Consider the following 23067-nt stretch of genomic DNA (forward strand, 5'->3'; position numbering starts at 1 on the left):
TTAAGTGGAGGCCAAAGTTGTCCTCCCAATTTTTGCCTAGATACTAAAATCTACCTGTAACAATTCAGGATCACATTCTTCTGAGTAGCTTGTGGCATATTCCTTTCAGATGGTGGATTATTATACTTGATGATCCATCAGACAATCATACCTGAATTCAAAACTCCAGTTAATAAAATCAGCTACAGTTTCAAGAGATTTTATCTCAAATAACAAATATCATTAATCAAAACTTTAGGTGAATTTAGCTCTCAAGGACCACATATCCTAAATAAGTATTGACTATAATTTTATATTTATAACAGTAAGAAATCCATCCTAGAAAGTTCATAGCTAGTAGATGAATTTTAAATTCAACATTACAAAACAAATCATTTTACTTTAACATGCTCATTAACTAATCTATATCAAAACATATTCAAGTGTTAACCATGTTAAAAGACAGTTCTCATAATCTCCCAAAACAATGGGAACAACTTTAAAATAACTCAATACAACCAATTAAAACTCATCTAGAACATAGAATATATTGTCCTAATTTCACATTTTACCCTATAAGAATTAACAGTAATAATTTCTTAATCCTAAAAATTGTTAATTCAACTTCCTCCAATCAAGGAGTCCCTATAAACTTTTCTGGAAATATTAATAACAAGTACAACATCAATATTATAAAATTCTTCTAAGCACAATTAATCTCCCCTTCCACTAAAACATTCTTAACTGCAAAGTCAATTTTAGAGGTTATAAATTGTCCTTAACAATACATTCTTGAAGTTCTTCCCCAGGTACTTTAACTCTGATGTTCTCAGTCTCCAGCCTCAGTTATGTGTAACATGGGTTAAGGTCCTTCCCACTCTGCTTCTTTCAGGACTTAGCACTCACTCTCTTAAAAGTGCAAACTCCAAAGGTGTTGTCTGGGCCAGTAATCCTTTTTTAAGCACTAAAAGGGTTGAGGACATTTTGAGAATATGTTTCCTTAAAAACTTATTAAAACTTATCCTTTTTTTCAATCCCTTTTTCCTCCCAAATAAAATAAACCAATCTCATATGGGGAAAGTCTCAGAACACTTCTGGGGACAGTTCTAATTCTTTAACAAATCAATAGGCAAACATTGGTCCAAAACTATTTAGTCTCTAACATCAATTTAGTAATCCATTTCTTAAGAATATGATTCATTCTTTCCACTTTCCTAGTCTATCTACAGATTTTTATTGAATAATTGAAGTAGAAACTATATCCAGTGATTTTCATCTATTGCCAGGAATGAGAGAAAGAAAAAGAAAAAGAAAATAAAGGCACCTCCTTATTCTCTTTCACAATCCCCATCATTTTTTTCTGGTTGAATTTGAGACCATTTTCCAGGAAGATAGTTTCATGTCTTCAAAAACTTCAAAAGTGTAACCGTTGTCTGTGTTCTACCTTAAGTTCACCATAGGAGATTAACCTTAAATAGTGTGATTTTTGAGAGCTCTTTCCTAAAATCATATATACCAAAGGAACTCAGCCTTTCCTTACCCTTTTCAGGAAATAAGTCAACATTTCCCAGGAGGCATCCTGTACTCCAATTATTCCTCAAAATTCTTTATTTACTACTCACACCCATCAGTATTTCTCTGTTACACTTTGGGTGATAACCATTTTTGATTCTTTGGAGATTATTGTGTTCTATACCTCAAAACTATACAACACTAGTAGAATAGCTGTATTTTAAAACCCTTCTATAATTAAGCATTTCATTTAGAGAGGGATTATCAATGGGGAGAATCCTGAAACTGTCCTCTCTGACTTGGGTGGGGAAAGACATGGGGTGAACTCTTGAGAAACTCTCCTTTGGGAGAGATCTACCTCAGGGAATCGAAATAAATTATCTTTGTAGTAACTAGCTGCACCCTCTATTGAACTGAAAATTAGTCCAGGACTACTCCTAAGTGTAGTCATTACTACATTCAATTAGTGGTGTCATTCAGTTGAAAATCTAGGTGTAGGAGCAGTGGCAGCATTGAAGGAATCTCATTTCATTGAAACCCTGATGAGGACAATACAGCCTTGCCCAAAAGAGCATCTACATTCCCTGGGAAAGACTCTCTTCCCACACCTTATCTCAAGTATGCACCTTTTGGATGCAAAACCTACATTTCCTGGGAAAGACTCTCTTCCCCCACCCTATCTCAAGTATATTCCTTTCGGATGCAAAACTTGTTTTGTTTCTGTATAAAAATTGTTTTGTTTCTGTATAAAAGTAAGCCCTGAGAAAATGTCTCTTTGCAATTCTTTGACATTGCCCCTCAAGTGAACATCTTGGTGTCTCTCTCTTTAATAAAGTGCCTTTTCTTATCACAGCCTTTTGTGTAGCGAATTTCTCGTTGGGAACCCACCCTAATTTGATGTTCTGGAGAACTAGGAGACCAACCCATATTCCTGCCACGATCCATACCTCATCATTTGGTGGCCCGTACGGGGATTTCTTTTTACTGAGGTAAGAAACCCACCATAATTTCTTCTTATAGCGGGGGGCAGCTCTGGTTCCCTGGGTTCCTAAGCTGTTGACAGACTCCGGGAGTCTATTAGAGGAAATTAGTCTCCCATAGGATGCTGTGAGGACAAAATCCTGTTTTGTTTTGTTTTTTTAGATGAATTGTCTCATGAGAGGGCCTTTTGTTGACACCTTTCTTGAGATGTGTAGAAAGGTTACATTATAGAATTGCAAAGTTTTTCAGGCTTGTGGCAAAAATGGGTCAGTTTTTCTCTTCCATCCCTAGAGATTCTCCATTGGGCTATCTCTTGAGAAATAGGAACAAATTTGGCTAAAAGACTTAAAATTGAAAAGGCTCATCCATTTTTGTAATACTGTCTGGCCTCACTATGAGTTAAACAACTACAAGGCATGGCCAATTAATGGCTCTATCACTTTCACTACTATTAGAGAATTGGATTTATTTTGCAAGAAACAAGAGAAATGGATGGAAATTCCTTATGTCCAGGCCTTCATGGCCCTTTCCCAGAATCCTAAATCACGGTTAACTTGCAGGATGTTGCTGGCTAAGTCCATTGTGGAGGAAATAGAGAAAGAAGCTGATCCTCTGAATGACTCTCTCCTTCCTACTTCTTTGGAGGTGCAGGGAGCATCTGCCCCACCTTGCGGCCCTCTGCAGGGCGCTCCTAATTTACCTCCAAAGCTGCCTCCTTACCAGATGGAGGACCCAGGATCCCACGCTGTCTGACCTTTCCCTTCTTCCCCTCCCCCAGAGCCAGACTCTGGGGCTGAGGCTTTCGAGTTACTTAGCCCTTCTCAGAGGAGAAGCGGCACTCCCTTCTCTTCCTGTTCCTTCCCACCTCCTTCTCGTTCTCCTCCTCCTCTTCCTCCTCCACCTCCTTCTCTTTTACCACATTCTCCTCTACCTCCTCCGGCCACCTTGGCCCCAAGCCTCTACCCTCTATCCCTCCCCCAGAGCCTGATCGCATTACAGCTGTGGCTCGGGATTCTGGTTTGGGGACCTCTTCTAAACTTTGTCCCCTAAGGGAAGTGGTCAGCCCTGGAGAGGGGGAACGCTTAGAGTACAGGTGCCCTTTTCCATGTTGGATCTTTCCCAGATTAAGGAGAAACTGGGCAGATATTCTGAGGATCCCACTAAATTTACTGAGGGGTTTAGAGCTGTTACTCTCCAGTACAATCTGTCCTGGGGAGATGTTAATATCCTTCTCTCTACTTGTACCATAGAGGAGAAAAAGAGGATCTGGGACCTGGCCCAAAAGTGTGGAGACAAGCTGGCCATCACCTCCCCTGGTAGATATCAAGCAGGGGCTGTAGCAGTGCCTGTTGCAGACCCTGGGTGGAACTATCAGGAGGGGAGCAGGGATAGAGAAAAAAGGGATCATTTCCTAACCTGCCTCATTTGAGGGTATGAAAAAGGGGATTAAAAAGCAGACTCTGGCTGTCGCTATTTCCAAGGGTCCCCAAAGCTTGTGCTTTAGGTACAATCAGCCCAGTCATTGTGCGAAAAACTGCCCTCAGAAGAGCCAGCCTCCAGGCCCTTATTCCAGATACAGATGGGAAGACACCGGAAGAACAATTGCCCTGAGAAGGGGAGGACCACAGCCTCTAACCTCACCCTCCAGGCCTCTCCAGGCCGGACTGACAAGGCCCTGGGCTTGGCTATGGCCCCCCACCTCCATCAGTGAAGCCAAGCCCAGGGTGACTTTGGAAATAAGAGGTATGCCAGTTTCTTTCCTCTTTGACACTGGCACTTTTCTCTGTTCTGCTCACACATTCGGGTTCTACTCGCCCCTCCTCCCATAAGGTGATGGGAATTGAAGGGAAAATTAGATATTGTTTGGAAACCCTCCCCCTGCCTTGTCCGTTCGGGGACCTATTGTTTCCACATTCATTTTTAATTATCCCTTCCTGTCCCAGCCCATTGATGGGTAGGGACTTGATGATGAAACTGGGAGCCCAATTCTCTCTGGTGAAGCCCCAGATAATCTCTGTGCACTCCTCTTCAGACCCCCTCACGTTCCCTGTGAAATCTGGGAGGAAATAGACTCTTCTGTGTGGGACCAGGGCATACCTGGGAGAGCCACGAATGCCACTCCAGCCCTTATCAGATTAAGGGATCCTGGTGTATTTCCTCATAGGCACCAATACCCAATTAAGCAGAAAGATAGGATAGGGCTGCAGCCTTTAATTGACAAGTTCCTTAAATTTAAACTCCTGATTCCTTGCCACTCCCCTTGTAATACTCCGATTCTTTCTGTCAGAAAGCTGAACGGAGATTACCGGCTAGTGTAGGATTTTAGGGCAATTAATGAAACAGTTGTCCCGATCCATCCCATAGTGGCCAACCCATATACAATTCTTGCACAAATTCCAGGGAATACACGATGGTTTTCCAGTATCCCTCTGCATGAGGACTCCAGATTCCTTTTTGCCTTTGAATGGGCTAAGCCAGGGGAACTTCCCCATCAACTAACTTGGACTGTATTGCCCCAGGGCTTTCGGGACAGCCCACATTTATTCGGCCAAGTCCTAGCTAAAGATCTGCGGGACCTTAATCTGTCTGGCAGCAGTCTTATACAATATGTTGATGATACATTACTTTGCAGCCGACCAAAGAGGAGTCTCTGACAGCAGCCACAAAGACCTTAAACTTTCTAGCCTCGAGGGGATACAGGGTCTCCCTACCAAAGGCCCATATTACCTGCCAGTCAAATATTTGGGTCACAATTTCACCCCCATCTCTAATTGAGGAGAGGAAACAGGTTATTTTAAGCCTCCCAGATCCAGCAACAAAAAAACAACTGAGAACCTTTCTCGGCATGGCTGGTTTCTGCAGAATCTGGATTCCTAATTTTGGGATTATTGCCAGACCCCTCTATGATTCTGTTCAAGGTCCTGATGACCTTCCTCTTGAATGGGGACGGCGCAGGTCAAAGCTTTTAAAACCCTGAAAGCCAAACTGACCTCTGCTCCTGCTCTTGCCCTGCCTAACTTACAGAAATCTTAAACTCTGTATGTAGATGAGAGGTGTGAACAGGCGTTGGGAGTCCTTACTCAGCTTCTAGGGCCCGACCCCAGACCCGTGGCTTATTTTTCAAAGAAACTAGACTGTCTTCCTAGGAAGGCCTTCCTGTCTCAGAGCAGTGGCTGCCACAGCCCTGTTAATTGAGGAAGTCTCCAAACTGACCCTGGGTCAGCCATTAGAGGTTCTAACCCCCCACAGAGTCCAAAGCATTTTAGAAGCCAAAGGGCATCAGTGGCTCTCGAGTGGGAGGCTTACTAAGGACCAGGCTCTCCTGCTGGATACCCCTGACCTGTCCCTCCAAGTCTGTTGCACTTTAAATCTTGCCATTCTTCTCCCTAAAGTCTCTCAACTGGAAGAGATTATCCATAATTGTGAGGAAGTTATAAACTCTGTTTACTCTAGCAGACCTGACTTAAAGGACACCCCCCCCCCCATACAATACTAGTAGAATAGCTGTATTTTTAAAATAGGTCTTCTTTCTGGGAAAATTTTAGAATACTTAAAGAACCTTTTAAATTTCCTGGAGGCAATCTGGTCCACTTCTTCCTTTTAAATTCTGGGTCAAATTTGGCTATTACTACTATTGTCTGTCTCTGGTATATACTGATGAACAAATTTTTTCATTATATATGTGATTGCATGTGTGATAATTAAAAAGATTTAAAAGACATAGTTTTGGAGTAATTTAATCAATTTATTAATAAGGCCAGCAGGTTATTAATAAAAGGATTGTCATTTGGCATGGTGGTAGACTTACAGTTTATATAACTTTTGAAAGAATAGGTGGTCAGTGGAGTGATGAAAGTGACCTTTAGACAGAAAAATTATTTCTACTCACACCATCAAAGCCCTGGGCTATCTAGATGAAACAGGTCTCTACCCAAGCTTAACTATAAGCTTCTTGAACTTAAATTAAATTCCTTGTAAGGATGGGTAAAGTCTAACCAACACAGGAAGAAAGTGAATGAATGAATGCAATCTCATTATCAGTAATGTTCTTCCAGAAACTCAAATTTTAAGATGAGGAATTTGAATCCAGAGCTTTCCTGAAGATACCGATTATTAATAATGAGTTATTTCATATATAACAATCTGTGTTACATGCAATCTTCACCCATCTGGTTTTTCTTGTATGGATTGTTAAACCCAACTGTTTTCAATGGTCATAGTTTCCTTGCAGGAAATTATGCAATGTCACTTGCATGGGTATGCTTTCTCCTCATCCTTTTGTTTTGATATTTTGCTATATTAACATTAAAATTCAGAAAGAACCATTTTTAGTACAGCTACATATAACAAATTCCTTGTTACAAATATCATTAAAAATAACATAATATTATAATGTTATTATAAATATTTATCAATGTCAATATTAACGTAAATTGCATTATCATGTAACAAAGTGATGTATTTTTTATTTATAATAATTTATGTTATTAATAATATAAATTTTATAATAAATATTGATCTCTGCATTTCAATATTAATATAGAAAATGCATCAAAACAAAAATATAAAGAGAAAGAACAATTCCAGATGTTATAACAATCTATATCAAGTAACAAGGTCATTCCCTTGAATAGCAAGTTATATTGGGTAGGTTACTGAATGTAAGCAAAGGTTATATTGGGGTTTGAGGGTATTGGACCCCGAAAGTATATTGGGGTTATGAGTAGGTATCATGAGGTGTCTCAAAAGAATTTGTAGGCATAGATTTCCAAATCAAAGGACAAATTCATTACACTATTAGCAGCAGACTAAATCCATAAAGGTTTTTAGCAAGGAAAAGGGGTAGGTGTTAGAATCCTTACAAAGTGTTAACTCACTGGAATTGATAGAAACAATGCTTAAATTTCAGTTTACACCTTTGAGAGTTCACACATTAGCTCACACATTAGAGTTCAGGAGTCCAGGAGATTCACAAAGTTACACCTCCCACAATCCTACTCTCAGAGGAGGAGTCAACCTTTGAGTTTACACCTCTAAAAGATCATAAAAGGAGCTGAGTCAGTGGAGTCAGGCAGTTGAAGAGATTAAGAAGCTAGAGACTGCAGTCGGGCAGTGTGGTGTTTTTCTTCTTTAGCCCAGTTAGTTTTTCTTAGAGGCCTATCTTTTCTGCTTGGTTCCAAGAGCTCTTGCAGATTGTCCCTTGTTTCTGCCTCTACTTTCTTTGGCCTCCAGGCAGCACAAAGGTGGAAGATGGAATGGATCTCTTGTCTCCTTGCCTGGGGCTGGGCAGCTTTGTGGAGAGCCTTTCAGATCAGCTTAGTCTCCATAGGGGAAGTGCAGGAGCCCAGCCACCACAGTGGTGTGAGATAAAATGAATCTGGTTGTGCCTCTGAGAGAGGGCTTCTCCTGAACTGACTTGACGCTCCCCGCTCAATTTTTTTCCACTGAACTCCCTCTGTCCTCTTCTTATATATGATCTCCCAAAGGTTGACTACTGCCCTCTGAGGGAGGGATTAAGGGATTAAGGGAAGAGTGAATTCACAAAGTTACAAAGTTAACTTTTGTGACTCTCTTATACTTGTGAACTCCAATGAGTACTTAAATACTTCTTTCTTAAATGAGCTCTCTAAAGGTGTGAACACAAATATTGTTTATTAGTTCCACTTAGTACCTTGTTTCAAGTTCTGGCCCATAACATCTCTTTGTAAGATCAGATCAATCATACTGAACCATGCTAAATTAGATAATTATTGTCTCTATCAACTCTAATGACAATTAGATTCCAACAGGGCAGAACTGGGGATTAGGAAGAGGAGAGGCTGAAGCTGGCAGAGGCAGAGGCAAAGGATGAGCAACAAGAGTTGTCGGAACCAAGGAAAGCTTACCGGGCTATTTTGGAAGAGACAATAAAGAACTGGATTTTAACTCCTGGCTGCATTTGAGGTGATTATTACTTGGAATTGAAACTAAGGCTGCCTCCAGAAGGCCCTCGAGAAACCTGCTCCCAGAGAACCATCATATTATAGAAAAGAAGAGAACACTATAGGTAGGAATTAAGTTTTTATAAAGGAAAAATAGCAAGGGGAAAGGAGAAGGTGGAGTTGGCATCATATCATGGCTTTCTAATTGGATAACACAGTAAATTTCAGTCAGCTTTTGTATGAGCAATGGGCTCCCTACCTTGTAAATCTCAGCTGGAATAGAATTACTCAAAGTTGCTTTGCCACATGCCTAATGGCATCCAAAAACTCTTCTTCAGTTAAGAATTTCAGTTAGAGAGGGATTAACTTCACTTTAGGCATATAGTCAATTGCTTCAGCATTAATTATTAATAACAGGCTTTTGAGAACACTATGAAAGTGTTCGGCCCATCCCTTCAGGTTCATGTCTTTATCAACTAATCAGTGTGATTCCAATAGCACTGAGTAGGTGAGAAGCACCATTAGTGTTTGGCTCATAAATAGCCTTCAGAGCATCATAAAAGTGCTTTGAATTGTTCCTATCAGTGTAAAATTGAATCTCATCTGCTTATTCAGTCAAGAATTCTGCCATTTCTTTAAGTTTTGTTGCACTTTAATTTTGATGAAATTAAACACTGCTTTCTTAGAGACAGGACAAACTATTCTTTGGGTAAATGCTGTGAGGATCTTGTTTTCATTTAGCAACTTTTTATGTAATGCTGAAGGAACTGAGCAAGATAGAGATTAGAAAACAATTTAATAGTTTATTAAATGGAGAGATTTACTGGGACCAAATATATCCATGGTTTGGTCTTAGGGCTGAATGAGACTATCATCTCAAAGAATCCAGCCTCAAATGTCAGATATAAGATTCTTTTACAGGATAACAAGAACAATGACATAATGGGGGAGGTACCTGGATGGGGATAACCTAATGGGGGGAGGCACCTAGGATGACACAATGGGAGGTACTGGAGAGGTTACTAATATTCTAATGATATCTAAAATGGATGAAGATCTTTATCCTATCAAATATTAAGAGAGAATGATTATAGCCTGAAGTCTAAGATATAAGACCTTTATCCTATCAAACATTAAGAGGGAATGGTTATAACCTGAGGCAGAGAAACTAAATAGGACAATTAGGGAAACTGGGTCAGACATTAAAAGAGAACTGTAGCACATTTACTTTCTCCATCCTTTTCATTAAATCAGTGTTGATGATCATAACCTTCCCATTGCTTTTTTTCCTCCACTGTTTTCAATTGTGTGTTAACTCCATGTTAGTAATAATCTTTGCACTCTCAGAGAAGCACTCTAGTTTGTTGAGATTTCTCCTGGTAGTCATCTTTCCTTGGAGCTGCAGCTTTTGTTGAATACAAATGTTTAGCTTTGACAAAATGAGTCTAAAATCAGTCCAATACTCTGCATTACACATTATCTTCATCACTCTCACAACCTGTCTTTCTCTTTTCCTTATGACACAGTCTATTAAATGCTAATGTTTGCTATAAGGATGGATTTTCAAAGTTTTATTACATTTAGGGAAACGGAATTCAGAGGATGACATGAGACACACAGATCTTCAGTAGCAAAGTAACCATTGCTGTTACTGTTTCCAACACCACTCCTCCCAAGGATTACCTGTCATGTCTGGTGCCTACTCTGATTTTAGAGTCACCCAGTGCTTCTTCTGGCACATTGATGATGAGATTCTCCAGGTCTTCATAAAATTTTGCTTTGACCTCATCAGGATTCATCATAGTGGGAGTACAAGCATTGTTGATGGTATGGTGCTTTCCTGCAAATTTGCTTGCCATTCACTTTTTGATAGACATACAAACTTGTTGAGTGGATTAGCTTTGATTGCAAAATCTATTCTAGCTTCACAGCACTCCCCATCATTGAAGCTATTCTAGAAAAATGTGTACCATTTCTGACTTCAGTAATCTAGCCTTCATTTACTAGCTCTCTTTCATTCAGATCTGCTATTTGGATATGATACTTGCTAAGTTCTCTTACAACAAAAGTTGTTCATCTTTCACATCTACTTCGATTATGTTTTCAATAAGCCAGGCATATTTTTTGTAATAATGGTGAGTGAAATCATCTTCACAAAAGCTTTTGTACAATTCTTTGTGCTTTGATTGAAAGGTTGAAATCATCTACCACAAGAAGTAGCACAGGGTTGGATGAAGCAGACAATTTTTAGGATATCTTTTCTAAATCCTTCCTCATGCCAGAAGATCAGCAATCAATCTTTCAAAAAGGCTGTTCAAATACTCAGGGGGCTGCTGAATCTCAATGCTACTTTAGTCCAGTAAGAAGGCAACCCTGTAGCATGTGCTGCCTGTGTGCAGGATTGTGACTACAGTTCCCAGTCTATCCATACCTGCTGCTTTGACACTTTTCTATCACCACAGGACTTTGAAGTGGGTAAAAATGGTATGGGCAAATTCTATTTTTTTAAAGGCGTTTCTTTCATCAGCAACTTTTTTTTTTCCACAGAAGGAAAAAAAAACCTCCTTATAAAGTAGAGTTGATCAAATGGAAAAGGAACTCAGTGAAAAAATTCCTTAAAAATTAGAATTGAACAAATGGAAGCTAATGATTTTATGAGAAATCAAGAAACAGAGACAACAAAAAAACTCTAAAGAATAAAAAAATAGATGGCAATGGAAAATATCTCATTTGAAAAATAACTAAACTGGAAAATAGATCCAGAGGAGAAATATTAAAAAGTACTGGTTTGCTTGAAAGCCATGATTAAAAAAAAGACACTAAACATCATTTTTCAAGAAATTATCAAGGGAAACTTCCCTGATATAAAGAACCCATCTCCTGAAAAAGATCCCAAAATAAAAACTCCCAATAATATTGTAACCAAATTCCAGAATTATCAGGTGAAAGAGAAAATACTGTGAGTAGCCCGAAACAATTCAATTATTGTGGAGTCACACAAGGATAACACAAGATTTAGCAGTTTCTATAATAAAGGTTTAGAGGGCTAGGAATAAAGGACCAGAGGACAAAGGAGCTAGGATTAACAACCAAGAATTACCTACCCAGCAAAACTGAATATAATCTTTCAGTGGAACAATGGACATTCAGTTTTCAAGCATTCTTGATGAAAAGACAGAAATGAATAGAAAATGTAATTTTTAAACACAAGACTCAAGAAAAGTATAAAAAGTTAAATAGGAAAGAGAAATCAAAAGGAAAAAGGAAATCAAAAGTTAACTGTTTACATTCTTAGTGGCAAGATGATACTTGTAACTCATAAGAACTTTCTCATTAGGGTAGTTAGAAAGAATATTAATAGACAGAGGGTACAGGTTTGAGCTGATATATATAAAAATAATTAATGTATGAGAGAGGAATGTAGTGGGAGAAAGGGAAAAGGAAAAGCAGACTGGGTAAATTAACTCACATAAAAGAGGCAAGAAAAAGAGGGGGAGGAAATAAGGAGGAATGTGTGAACCTTACTCTCATCAGAGTCTGTTGAGAGAAAAACATACACATTCAATTGGGTATAGAAATCTATTTTATCCTACAGGAAAATAAGACAGGAAGAGGTTTAAAGAAGGGAGGTAAGATAGAAAAGAGGAAAAATTGGAAGGGAGAGATAGAGAGCCATAAGAAAAAGATTTTTGAGGTTGAAAGGAAAAAGATGATAGAACAATTAAGGGAGAAATACAGTTTGCCAAAACTAATGCTCATAAAATTAGAAGTGAAACAATAAACTGGAAAAACATTTTTACATTCAAAGTTTCTGATAAAAGCCTCATTTCTAAAATATATAGAGAATTGACTCAAATTTATAAGAATTCAAGCCATTCCCCAAGTGATAAATGGCCAAAGGATATGAACAGACAATTTTCAGATGAAGAAATTGAAAGTATTTGTAGTCATATGAAAAGATGCTCTAAATCACTATTGATCAGAGAAATGCAAATTAAGACAACCATGAGATACCACTACACACCTGACTGGCTAAGATGATAGGAAAAGGTAATGATGAATGTTGGAGGGAATGTGGAAAAACTGGGATACTGATACATTGTTTGTGGAATTGTGAATGGATCCAACCATTCTGGAGAGCAATTTGGAGCTATGCCCAAAGGGCGATCGAACTGTGCATACCCTTTCATCCAGCAATGTTTCTGCTGGGCTTATATCCCAAAGAGATCTTAAAGGAGGGAAAGGGACCCACATATGCAAAAATGTTTGTGGCAGCCCTCTTTGTAGTGGCAAGAAACTAGAAACTGAGTGGGTGCCCATCAATTGGAGAATGGTTGAATAAATCATGGTATATGAATGTTATGGTATATTATTGTTCTGTAAGAAATAACCAGCAAGATGATTTCAGAGAAGCTAGGAGAGACCTACATGAACTGATGCTAAGTGAATTGAACAGAACCAGGAGATTTTTATATATGGCAAGAACAAGACTATATGATGATCAATTCTGATGGATGTGGCTCTCTTTAACAATGAGATGATTCAAACCAATTCCACTTGTTCAGTGATAAAGAGAGCCATCTACACTCAAAGAGAGGACCATGGGAACTGTGTGTAGAACACAACATAGCATTCTCACTCTCTCTGTTGTTGTTTGCTTGTATTTTTTTTTTCTTTCCCAGTTTATTTTCTTCTTGATTCAATTTTTCTTATGTAGCAAGATAACTGTATAAATATATATACATATATTGAACTCAACATATATTTTAACATGTTTAACATATATTGGATTACCTACCATCTGGAGTGGGGGTCAGGAGAAGGAGGGGATAATTTGGAACAGAAGACTTTGCAAGGATCAATGTTGAAAAATCACCCATGCATATGTTTTGTAAATAAAAAGTTTTAATTTAAAAAAAAAAGAAAAAAGAATAATGAAAAAAAGGGGATGGCTAGGTGGCATAGTGGATAGAGTACCAGCCCTGAAGTCAGGAGGACCTGAGTTCAAATCTAGTCTCAGACACTTAACACTTCCTAGCTATGTGACATTGGGCAAGTCACTTAACCCCAACTGCCTCAGCAAAAAAAAAAAAAAAAAAAAAAAAAGAAAGAAAAGGAAGAAGGAAGAAAGAAAGAAAGAAAAAAGAAATACAGTTTGCAAGGATAACTGTGAAAAAAAATGTGAAACAAATATCTCCGATAAAGACCTCATTTCTCAAACATAGAGAATCGAGTCATTCATAAAAATAAGGGCCATTCTCCAATTGATAAATGATCAAAAGATATGAACAGTTTTCATATAAAGAAAACAAAACTATCTCTAGCCATATGAAAAAAATGCTCTTAAAAATATTATTTATTGGGAAAATGTAAATTAAGATAATTCTGAAGTACTACCTCATACCTGTTAAATTGGCTAATAGAACAGAAAAGGAAAATGACAAATGTTGGAGAGAATACGGAGAAAATGAAACATTAATGGATTGTTGATAGAGTTGTGATCTGATTCAACTATTCTGCTCAGAAATTGGGAACTATAGCCAAAGGGCTATAAAAGCATGCATAACTTTTGACTTAGCTATACTACTACTAGTTCTATATCCTAAAAGAGATAAAAAGCAAAAAGGAAAATTATCTGTATGTACAAAGATTTTTTTTTTTTTTTTGGTGTAGAGAATTGGAAATTGAGGGGATTCCCATCAATTGGGGAGTGGCTGAACAAATTGTAGTATGTGATTGTGATGGAATATTATTATGGTATGGGAAATGAGGAGCAGGATGTTCTCAGAAAAATCTGGAAAGACTTAACAGAGGCTGATACAAAGTGATACCTACTAAGTACAAAGTAGCAGCAATATTGTAAAATGATCAGCTGTAAATGAATGACAGCTAGTCTCAGTAGCACAGGGTCTAAGATACCTCTGAACAACTTATGATGAAAAATGCTATCTATCCATTGAAAATTAACTGATAGCATCTGAATTGAAGCATACTTTTTAAGCTTTATTTTTCTTTTTTCTTTTTTTTTTTTTTGGTCTATTTTCTTTCACAACATGATTAATATGGAAATATGTTTTGCATGATTACATATAACTTATCGAATTGCTTGCTTTCTCAAGAAAGGATATGGGAAGGGAAAGAATTTGGAATTCAAAGCTTTAAAATTGTTTTTACATGTAACTAGGGGGAAAATAAAATACTGAACAATAAAAATGTTATGAACAATTAATTTTGATATACATACATAAATTAGATTTAAGTGAGGCAGAGTTGCATGAAGTTGTTAATCTCATTCTCACTCTCAGAGTCTTCAAAGTCTAGTGGCAATACAAAAGTCAAGATGATTGGTACTGGCTCAGGATGCAGAAAATAAACTTTGGCATCTTCAATGTCTGACCAAGTTCTAAGTATTTCACAGTGACCGCTTTAACCATCTTTATGGCCATTGGAACAAATTGTTCTTATTGGCTCATTCTTCCATTGGAAGTCTTCACATGTTTGGGATAGATACTTCCCTAACTCACTACTGAGTATTACTCTTAATCTGGTTTAGGCCATCTGCCGAAATGATTTACCAGGGTGAGACCCCTGCACATGTTATAGTTTCTCGGAGCACCAGGTGAATGATAGGTGAATAAGATGGACACCAAAGATGGAAAAGCAAAACAGAGAACTAAGCAGTCTTCACACCAGAGGCACTAGTCTTCCCTGAACACCCCAAAACCCTAAGATTAAGGAGAACTGGAAAAAAATTATTGCAGAAAGTAGGAATTTATCTAAAACTTGGAGAAATCCATGGAAACTGGAGAGTAGAGATGTGAAGTGAGAGAATTCTAGTGTAGGGACAGTCAATGAAAATGTTCCAACAGAAAATATAAGTGTCATGCTAGAGGTATATGACATAGTTGGTAACATTGGATTGCAGAGTATATTAAGAGGAGTAATATGTAAGAATCCTGAAAAGGCAAGAAAGGGACAGATTATGAAAGGTTTTAAAAGCCCACAGAATTTTAAATTTAATCCTGGAAATAAAAGAGAACCGCTGGAGGTTATTGAATTACACGATCAGATCGGAATTTTAAGAACATTAATGTGGCAGTTTAGATGGATTAGAATGGGGAAAGATGAGCTAAATAGTATAGTCATTATGATGAAGTTTAAATTTAGGGAACCAAAATGAGATTAGGGTTTCTGGTGGTCAGGGAATTAAATGATAAGATCTAGGTGGCAGGTTCGAGGTTCAGGGAACCAAATGGAGAAGTTTGGCTCCTCTGCAACCTCTTGGGACTTGTCACAAGGGTAGGGAGTTTTAGGGACTCCCTTTTGGAGGTGCAGAGATTCTCTGTGAAGGAATTTACAGACTTGAAAACCTTGATTGATAAAAGAGGTTTATTATAGAAATTGGAAGTAAGGTTAGAAATCCTGACAGAGAGGCATAAAGTCTGGTTAGGGAAATAGGTGAGGATAAAGAGAGGATGGCACTGGAAAAAAATATAATTCCAGCGGGCAAATCTATAGAAAATGGAATTTTGCACTGAGAATGCAGTTCTCAGTGGACAGAAAGTCCTGGAAGTAAAGGGAGCCACCAAGGTCCATCTGCAAAGACCTTAGTTGATGGAAGCTCATTATACTGGTTGTCTTGGTAGGGGTTGGGAAACCTGAGCAAATCAGAACCAGTGGGGGCTGGGTAACCAAGCAAGTCAAAATGGGGACTGGGACAACCAGAGCAGATCAGAGTGGGAACTGGGAGAACCAAACTTGGCTCACATCCAGTGGGAGCTGGGACAAGCCCAGATCTCCTATTGAAATTCAAAAGGATGCTTATCAGAGGGCAAGCTTTTTTATAGGATAACAAGAACAATGACATAATGGGGGAGTTACCTGGATGGGGATAACCTAATGGGGGGGAGGCCCTAGGATGACACAATGGAGGGAGGTTACTGATATTCTAAAATGGATAAATCTTTATCCTGTCAAACACTAAGAAGGAATGATTATAATCTAAAGATATAAAACCTTTATCTCATCAACCATTTAAGAGGAAATGATTATAGCCTGGGGTTTTGGGGCAGAGCAACTGAGGTAAATCTTTATCTCATCAAACATTAAGAGGGAAAGGTTATAACCTGAGGCAGAGTAAATAGGACAATGGGGAAACTAGGTCAGGACATCAAAAGGGAATTGTGACACAACATTCTGCACTCTGTCTCTTGTAACTATTCAAATCTTTGAATTACCTTCCTCTACAAGGTCTTAGCACCATAATTTTGAGCAACCCTATGTTAAGTAAATAGACCAAATAAAAATCAAAATAAAGCTAGAACAATGTAAATATTTATGGCAAGGTCAAGTCTCTCCCTGATAACCCCAGAGTTAATCGGCAATACACAAAGTTCCTTATTTCAATTATGTCAGATCCTCTGCAGTTGGGGAGCATATGGACAGTTAGGTCTGTGATCATTTGTGCATGACTCGGCCTCTGCTTACAGAGCAGTAGGGCTCAAGACAGTCGAGCTGCCCATTCAGAGGGACAAACCGCTCCAGGGGAGAAGGGTGAGGCTTGGATTAGCTCCACCTGTCCCTGCCCAGAGGAACAGACAGGGCTGCAGAAAGGATCAGATTTCTGAGCAAATTATGCAGCTAGACCAAGGCCGGCAAACCCCAAACGTTTAGAGGTCTGATATCAATTACAAGGTCCTTTTAAGTATGCTGAAATATTAATTAAGGACTTGAGGTAACAGGAGTGGAGAAACAGATCAGAGAGACCGCCAATCCCAAAACAGGTATCCAATTTCTGGTTGTTTCTAAAAAATAATCCCCAAAACTGAGTCTGCCCAGGCAATTCCAACAGAATAAGAGATTTCAAAGTTAAAGCACAACCAGCAAATCATAGTCTAGTAAATTTAAGCAAGGAGTAGAAAATGAAAAAAAAAAACTGTTTAAAGAACTTCCAATTAAATCTGAACTAGTAATATAGGGGGTAGGGCAGAAGTGCCTAAGAAAATACACCAGTTTCCCCAATTTCCTATTTCTTCTTCCCCCTCTTTTTTTTTTTTTTTCGGAAAGGAATTATCAAATAGCCATCCCACATATAAATCATATACATATGCATATATATAACAGTCTAAAAGTCCCTCAAACATAACAGCAATAATTACATAAGTTTAACAATTTCCATCCCAAGTCTTAAACACAGTAATATAGTTAAAACTCTAACAAGTCAACCACTTTCGCAATCCCCCATATCAATCCAAATTACATCAGTAAAAGGGGCGATGGTTCTCAAAAGCTGCTTCCTGCTGAAAATGAGCTAAGATTCTCAGTCCAGGGAGGGGGATGGGTGTGGTATGGTGTGCTGACAATCAAAGCTTGATCTAGGTTCCAGAAGCAAATCAGTATATCTATAATTTGACTAAATCTAGAAACAAAAACAAATCTAACAAAGAAAAGTTATAACAGTCTGAGGTAGACTGATCCACAAGGACTGCCACAAGATGTGGCCTCTCATTAGTTATAAACCTTAAAAAAAAAAACTTGAATATACAGACACAATTATCTAGTAACTGATAGATGACCAGACTAAATACTTATTTGAAGTAGTTAGGATATAATGATTACAGATAACCAGATTGGAAACAACAAGGTATGACATAATTGAATTGCATTAACAATTTTTTATTGACCATTGCTCTGATTATAGAAATCAGTTACAGGAGGAAAAAAAAATGCAGTGACATTAACTACAAACCCAAGAAATTTTACCTCCAATAACAAATCCTAAACAGATATTTACCATTACCTTATATTTATACAAATCAGTTTGCTGCTTTTAGCCAAGAACTAGATAGCTACAACTTGATTTTTAAAAATGTCTGGAACAGTTTAGAGAGTGGAACTAAACTTCACTCCAGGCTAACTAAATGCTCCAATAGCTGAAATAACAGCAGGGGGGGGGGGCGAGTTTAAATCTTTACAAAAGATCCCTACCCCACCCAACATTTAAAGTAGCAGAAATCAGTGGGTGGGTGAATTCCATAAAACCTACATGTCCAGCAGAGCTGGATTTAAGGCACAATTTACAATGTTATAATATAGGTAACAAATAGCTTTAAATTCCCAATAATATAAAACTGCTTTTCCTATCTCATTTCAAATAATGAAACAGCATAGTTTCTTTCTCTCCTTCTGGCCCCATGTGGCCATTATTCCCAATGGACTCCTCCTAAGCTCCAACTTGGCCAAAGTTGAAGCTTTCAGAAAAGTCCTTTCAGGCAAGTTAACAGAACTTCTTTAACAAGTTATTTTTCTTTTAAGATATACTTAAAGATAACTAATTCTAGCCTGCATAGGCAACAGTAAAATTTCCCAAATTTAGAATCATCTTTAAATTCCTAATCAAATGTTATCTCCAGCTGGAGTTCAGTATTGAAGTAACCAATTCCCAAACTTGATCATTGTTCTTAAATTTAACAGGGCTCTTAAACAAAACAGACAAATTACCCAAGAACACAGAGTACAACTAGACTGTCCAGCAGCTATTTAACAGACAATAGATTGTCCAGCAGCCATTTAATAGACAATAGACTGTCCAGCAGCCATTTAACACAGACAATAGATTGTCCAGCAGCCATTTAACATAGACAATAGATTGTCCAGCAGCCATTTAACATTTAACACAGACCAGGGGCTATCTGGAAAGAATAACCCTAAGGGAAGTTGTCTGCTCCAGTCTTCCCTCCCATAATCCAAATGGAGCAATAACATCCAAGACATACAGAACACAGATCACACTTAGACTGCACAATTACAACATTCAGTAGGACACTAACATTAAAACCAAGCCAAATGGCATCTTCAAAGGACACTCCAATAGTGACAACTACATGTGGTTAGACACTAATCAACCAAGCCAAATGGTGTCTCAAAAAGGACACTGCAATAGTGACAACCATGTCCGATTAGACATTAATCAAGAATCAAGCCAAATGATGCCTTAAAAAGGACACCCCAATAGTGACAACTGTGTCTGGTTAGACACTAATCAAGAACCAAGCAATGGTGTCTCAAGGACATCCCATCAGTGACAACCACATCCGGTTAGACACACTCAAGGCTAAGCCAAATGGTGTCTTTAAAAGACACCCAGATTTATACTCTGGAATGCCCAGAGTTGTGCCAACTGGCACACAGAACCAGATGTGTCTTAGGAGACACTCAGGTAATTCCAATTGCATGCAGTTTGACACTACTTCTCAGAATTTATTCTGAGACCCAGGTGTTAGCACAAATAAGTATATTCTAATATTCTGAGAATCCAGGTGTTAACACAGACAGACAAAAATATATCAGATTGTACTTACTCTCTCCTGGCCAAATCAAAAGTATCCACTGTTGGGTGTGGCCCCAGCTGGTGAACTGCTCTCTTCCTGGAGCCTCTGGAGGAATCCAGAGCGCGCCTTTTCCAAGAAAGAGAGAACCCAGATCCCCAGCTGTTTCCAGGCCCAAAGTGGAGACTTGAAATGTCTCTAACCCCTAGTCCTGTTCTCACCTCCCAATATCTCACTGGGGGAGCTCCAAAAAATAATGCTGGAGAAACTGAGCAAGACAGAGGTTAGAGACCAATTCAATAGTTTACTAAATGGAGAGATATACTGGGACCTATGGATCCATGTTTGGTCCCAGGGCTGGATGAGACTATCAAGAGTCCAGCACTTAAGTATCAGAGGGCCAGCTTTTTTATAGGATAACAAGAATAATGACATAATGGGGGAGTTACCTGGATGGGGATAACCTAATGGAGGGGAGGCCCTAGAATGACACAATGGAGGGAGGTTACTGATATTCTAATGACATCTAAAATGGATAAACCTTTATCTTGTCAAACACTAAGAAGGAATGATTATAATCTAAAGATATAAAACCTTTATCTCATCAACCATTTAAGAGGAAATGATTATAGCCTGGGGTTTTGGGGCAGAGCAACTGAGGTAGATCTTTATCTCATCAAACATTAAGAGGGAAAGGTTATAACCTGAGGCAGAGTAAATAGGACAATGGGGAAACCAGGTCAGGACATCAAAAGGGAATTGTGGCACAACAGTATAATCTCTCTCAGTGACCAAAGTCCTATAGTAAGGCCACCAGATCTTTAAAACCTAGGTGTGTCTTCCTTCTGATTGACCTAATATTACATAATTTGGATCTTCCCTGGCAGAGAAAAGGAAACTTTGATTGATAGATATTTTAATGAGGAGCTATAATGAGAATTCTCAGCTCTCCCCTATTACTTTATCATGGGATTAGGAGAGGGAGGAGACCTAATCCTCAAGTAATACTGATGTAGTAGAATTTCCAATAGCAATATAGAACCCAATACTTTACAAGAAACCCCAGGCTTCCAGACATGATGTTGTCACTTTAGGCATGTAGTATTTGGGAGTGATATGACACAACCTTGAGAATGTTCTGATATCTTTATTCTACCAAACTGTCTTTCAAGTATGTCTATTTTGTTATCCAAATCTGGGCTACAATCTTGCACCTGGACTCAAACAGTGAGGACTTCTTAGTTTCATGAAAGAAAAAAGGGAATTGTTGCTAGCCTCTATTACCAGGCTTCCCACCAATCATGTGAACCCTAATCCCATGATGTCATTTACAGCTGTCATTCTAATTTTTGTTCTGAATTTTTCCCTCTAACAACTTTCCCTATAAATTTACCTGCTTGCTTCCTGTTTTTTGCTATTTTCTTCTTTTAGAATTTATCTTGTTTTAATTGGCATTTACAATTATAATAACAAATTTGCCTTTAGACTTAGAAATTATCTAAATTTCCAGATTTTTTGGGGGGGATACCTGTGACACTGGTCTGGAATCCTAAAATATTTGGAGGATCTCCTGCACCTCTGCATTCCAACAATAGTATGCAAGTGGGAAAAGTGCATTGGCTTTCAGGTGCACTAAATTATGTACTTCTCTGATTTTTAAGGAATGCTAGTTCTTTGTAAGCTAACTGTAGAAGTCTTGGCTAGGAAAACAAAAACTATATCAGTTTTTCCTTCTGCCCCCTCATTTGACAACTCCCTTAAAGACCAAGATACTCCTAATTTTTTTTTTTTTTCTGTTCAATGCACATTTAAGCACCTTTTAAATGCCATGCTGGGATAAGGTGCCTTGGAAACAAAGCTCCTGACAGTTCTTGCTCAAGAACCTTATTCTTTTTCTTTTTCTTTTTTTTTTTAATTTTAAAATACACATAGTTAGTTTTCAGCATTCACCTTTGCAAAATCTTGTGTTCCAAGTTTTTTTCTCCCTCCATTCCTCTTCCTTTCCCTTCCTTTCCCCCATCTACTTCCTTGCAAGTAATGTAATATATGTTTTAAAAAAAGTGTAATTCTTCTATACATATTTATGCATTTATCATGCTGCACAAGAAAAACAGATCAAAAAGGAAAAAAAGAAGTCACTCAACTTTGATGAGGAAAGGCGGTAGATCTCTGAGGAGGATCTAGCCCAAGCTAGATTACTAGCTATGTTACTGCTATATTTCCCCTAGAAGCTGTACCCCCTTCAGTAGGACCTGGGACCAAATCTCATTCTGCCATCCCTGTAACCTTGAAAAAATAATTAATCTCTATCTATAAAATAGACAGATTTTACTAGGCAAACTCTCAGCTCTAAGTCTATGATTCTATGATCTTGGGTTTGCCTCATTCATTTTCCTTTCCTGTGGCATTCTAGTGTTGTTATCAAGTAATTAACATAATTTTTGTTAAGTCATGGTATTTATACAATGCCTAATTCAGGCCAATTCAATGATTCAGGCTCATGATTCAATGAAAAAAAATTATGGATCACAAGTTAAATTAAAAATTACTTTCCTTGTAGCAAAAGACTAAAAGAATATAGTTGCTAAAAACAGATGCTACTTCCTTCTGCAGCAACATTGTGTCAATAAAACATCTTGAAAGGCTGCTCTGCCAGATGTCAGGAACAGAAATTCCCCAAAGACTGGTCTTTCAAGCCAACAAAATCTCTCATAGTGCCTCATTGCTTTTCTTAAAGGAAAACCAGCCCACTCTGCATAAAATAAATGTTGTTCCCACTACAGGTAGTAATGAATTTGGAAATGTTCAAATGTCAATCCCTTGGAGAAACCATAACATTTTTTTTAAGTTCACAGACCTGATTTTTCTCTGCATAGCTTATCCAGAGAAGGCATCAGAACTAAAAATGTACACTTAACTAGCAAAAATTTGTATTCCCTTATGAAATGTGGCAAAATTTATTGCTTAATAACTCAATAACAAACCCAAACAAGAAAAAAAAAAAAAGGTTCAACTTCATTATATTACTCCAGCACAGAAAAACTTGTCTAAAGGCAGAAAGCTTGGGAGTTGATGAGGTGAGGGAGGGGAACATAACAAGAAATCAATGTTTTCAGATAGTTCAATAAATGTTAGCCAAAAAAACTTCACTTCACTATTTCACTACTTCAATCCAACAAATGTTTTATTAGGAGCAAAGCACTAGGCTAGTCATTTGGATATAAACTGCTCTTTGATTGTAGCAGTGTTTAATCTATTAGTTAGAGGAGGAGTGAGAATACATAGATAAATATATAATTATTTGAGGAGAAATAAGTTACAGACAACTTCAGAACTGGGACGGTTTT

General features: G+C 38.0%; 1 long non-coding RNA gene across 2 annotated transcripts in view; it reads left to right on the plus strand.

Annotated features, from left to right (window-relative positions):
* LOC111718795 overlaps window positions 1–5443 on the plus strand; it is a 108136-nt gene extending 102693 nt beyond the window's left edge. For both annotated transcript variants that reach the window (XR_004232046.1, XR_004232047.1), the window contains 2 exons: window positions 2345–2480; window positions 3723–5443. This is a non-coding gene — a long non-coding RNA (uncharacterized LOC111718795). The remainder of the gene's footprint in view (window positions 1–2344; window positions 2481–3722) is intronic.
* Window positions 5444–23067: the final 17624 nt, after the last annotated feature.

The sequence above is a fragment of the Sarcophilus harrisii genome, chromosome 2 (genome assembly GCF_902635505.1).
Source record: "Sarcophilus harrisii chromosome 2, mSarHar1.11, whole genome shotgun sequence".
Lineage (NCBI taxonomy): Eukaryota > Metazoa > Chordata > Mammalia > Dasyuromorphia > Dasyuridae > Sarcophilus > Sarcophilus harrisii.